Below are 3,244 nucleotides of genomic sequence, written 5' to 3'. Positions count from 1 at the left end.
GTCAAGAAAATGGATGGATTTGATATCCCCTCCAGATGGGCTTCCTTTGCCTGGCAGCACGCACTGCACATCTTACAGCAGGGAGGCAGAACGCGTTAGGAAGGCACATCTCAGCCATCAGACTGACACTTCTTTATTACAGCGTATTTATTTTTTGTCACGTGCTTTGACAGAAGTCTCATAAAGTGTTACGCTCCTTCTGTAGGGTCAAAGTCTGGTGACCCTCCATGATTTTACAGAGAAGGAACATAATTTTAGAGGGCATGTTTATTATTTCTGAAAACAGTCCGTTTTCTATGCCAAGAGAACAGTTTTTCTGGACATACTTAGATGACAGCTCCACTCCACTGGCTCGCCCTCCTGACGAAGTCTCTCCTGCCAAGTGGTTTTGATCACAGTCTGGCAAACAACACCACATTAATAGCAGAGCTGAGCAAATAACCTCCAAAAAACTGCTGATTTTTTTAAAAACTTCTTTTCACTGCCTGCATGATATCCCCGAATCAAATGCGGTTTCCTTGAGAGCTGAAGGACTCTTAATTTTTATAAAGAAAAAGTGAAATCCATGGTATCAGAAGGGCTGTTTGCAGAATGGTTGGCAGTGATGAAGCAGCCCGTCTGCTGAGACCTTCCTGCACAACTGCACGTGGCTGTCAGTTCAAGCTCTGGAAACACAGCTTGCAGCTCTGTACTGACACAACCTTCACAGAAGGGGGCAATGAGATCACAGCCAAAGCAAACCTGCTTTAAAATATAGCTCCCCAGCAGCACTCCCATCTCTACATGAGAGCTACCCCTGCCCTCTGCATACCCAGCTCGAGGAGCATCAATGGATTCATAGAATCAGGGAATCATTTGAGTTGGAAGGGACTCCTAAAGGCCATCTGGTCCAACTCCCCTGCACAGAGCAGGGACACCTAAAGCTCCATCAGGTGCTCTGAGCACAAGCAGCCTGACCTCGGATGTCTGCAGGCACCTATCACCTCTCAGGGCAATCTGTGCCACTGCCTCACCACCTTTATCCTAAAAAACTTTTCCTTATATCAAATCAGAACCTCCCCAGTGAGAATTCTTCCTTTGAATATGTGTAATTCCCTCTGTCAAAGCCTAATGCTGAAGTCTCTCTGGGTTCTGTTCAGTGCCTTGAAAACCATTAACACAAGGCTTCACATCTGCAGCTCAGCCTTCCTGATCTCGCCTTCTTACACAAACCTTGGGACAGATTGCTCTGCTTTGGCAACTAAAACCAGCATAGAGCCATCGCCCCACTCTGCTTCTCAGCCATCCCATGCAGTTTGTCATGAAGCAATTCCTCCTTGTCCTTGTTCTATCTTTCCAGGGGAAAAAAATAAAATAAAAAATCACTTCTTTAATCCCTCCTCTTTCAACATTTCCCTTCATTTCCCTTCGGAAGCAGCCATTCCACAGTGTAAACTTGTTTTCCTTAGAGGGAAAGAAAACTATTATTTAGTTAGTAACTGTTTCTAATCCAACATACCCACTCTGCTATCAGATAGCTGCTTTCATGCACTCAGAGGCTCTTAGCAGGCACTGATTTTTAAGAAACTGATCACATGTGTACAGAGGTGACTGGGAGCAGTCACTTAGCATCACAAAGATTATGGCATATATCTTTTGTAGGTCCACCAACCCAAGCTAATGTGGAAGCCATGGAAAACTCCCTTCAATTGAAGGCTTATAAAATCAAAGAGAAAAAAATTTAAAAACACCAAAAAGCTGGAGCCTGTAGACTAATAAGCTTTAATCATCCCCAAATCACCACTGGATTGAACTACACCTCACTTAACATATTTTCTTTCTAATGCTGAAGGCAGAGTGGTAAGAGAATATGGTTTAAATTAGCTCCCTGCAAACTTACAGCTGCTATGGTATCCTATTAAAATTTATTTCCTTCCATTGTGGCTCATATTAAGTTGCAGCTATTGGGTTGCATGCAACTTCAACCATTACAGACTTTACAAAATGAAAAGTACTTAAGGATTTTTTTTAGAAGATCCAAAGGTTACCCACGGATGAACGATGAAAGCAGATTACTAAAATAAAGACCAGGTCACACCTTCACTACTGCAGCAGCATTTCTTGAATGCCTCTTTGGAAGGCATTGCCACCTTCCACTGAGCGCTCCTCCAACCTCAGAAGCAGCCCCTGCAGCTACTTTTTCTTGCTACAGCTTTGTTTCTCTGCATCTGCTGATTACCCCTTTCAGCCTTTTGTTCCCTTCCCATAACACTGACGTTCACTGTGAACAAGAGAGACATTATCCCGTGCAGTGATGCGCCTGCATAAGCACTGCAAATGAAAGGCTTGCAGTGAAAGTCTAAATCATCTTTGTAAACGCTGTGTTTACGCTGGAAAAGGACACTGTGACAGTAAGCAAGTGGGACTTGAAAAAACAAAAGCAGTAATAACACATTTAAATTCAGTGCTTGCACAAGAGGGGGAAGGAGCAGGAGCTACCCGGATGCAGAAATCATGGTACAAGTTTGAAGGCAAACATCCTGTGCTCCTCACAGCGTCTTACTCACCAGATTAACCAGGTACAGTTTTCACCAGCTAACTGCAGGCTTTGAACTGGAAAGTGCTCAGCATGTCTCGCCAACAAACACACTTTATATTGGCAGAACATGAGATCAAAGTGCAAAGCATCACAGGTGGATCTCCAAAATGTGTATGAATTACTGCAGTGAAGCACAGGAACTTTGAGATGAAGCAATTTGAGCCCCAAAATACAAGGAATATAGAAGGAAGTATCTTAATAAGGAATAAAGTGTGAAGAGTTGAGAATGAATAGCACAGACATACGCTGCTAATTTGCCACAAGGTGGCATGTGCTGATCTACAATAAATTTCAGCCAGGTAAGGTTTCTAAGATCCAGACAGCAGGACATAGATCTGGGAAAGGTGGGTTTAGCCTCATGGAGTTACTCCACGGGTGTCTGCTTTGAACTCAGCCCTACAGAATCTCACTAATGTACCCAGAAACATCACCAAACTTGAACGCATGCTTCTTCCTGCAGGAAGTTTGTGTATCATGTAATTACACAAGCACCAATGTGGGAGCAGATGTCTGAAGTCACACACAGCTCAGCATTCCAGGCCAGGCCCAGCAGAGGCTCCACCACCTGCCAGGGCTGCCCATGGCAGTGCTCCTGCTGAGGAGTGGATCGAAGAAATCGATGCCTAGAAACTTCACAGCACAGGTTTGTTACCGTTCAGTCAGGCA

This window comes from Lagopus muta, chromosome 11, assembly GCF_023343835.1.
Source record: "Lagopus muta isolate bLagMut1 chromosome 11, bLagMut1 primary, whole genome shotgun sequence".
Taxonomy (NCBI): Eukaryota; Metazoa; Chordata; class Aves; order Galliformes; family Phasianidae; genus Lagopus; species Lagopus muta.
The sequence above is the reverse complement of the archived record's forward strand: the minus strand, read 5'-3'. Positions refer to the sequence as shown.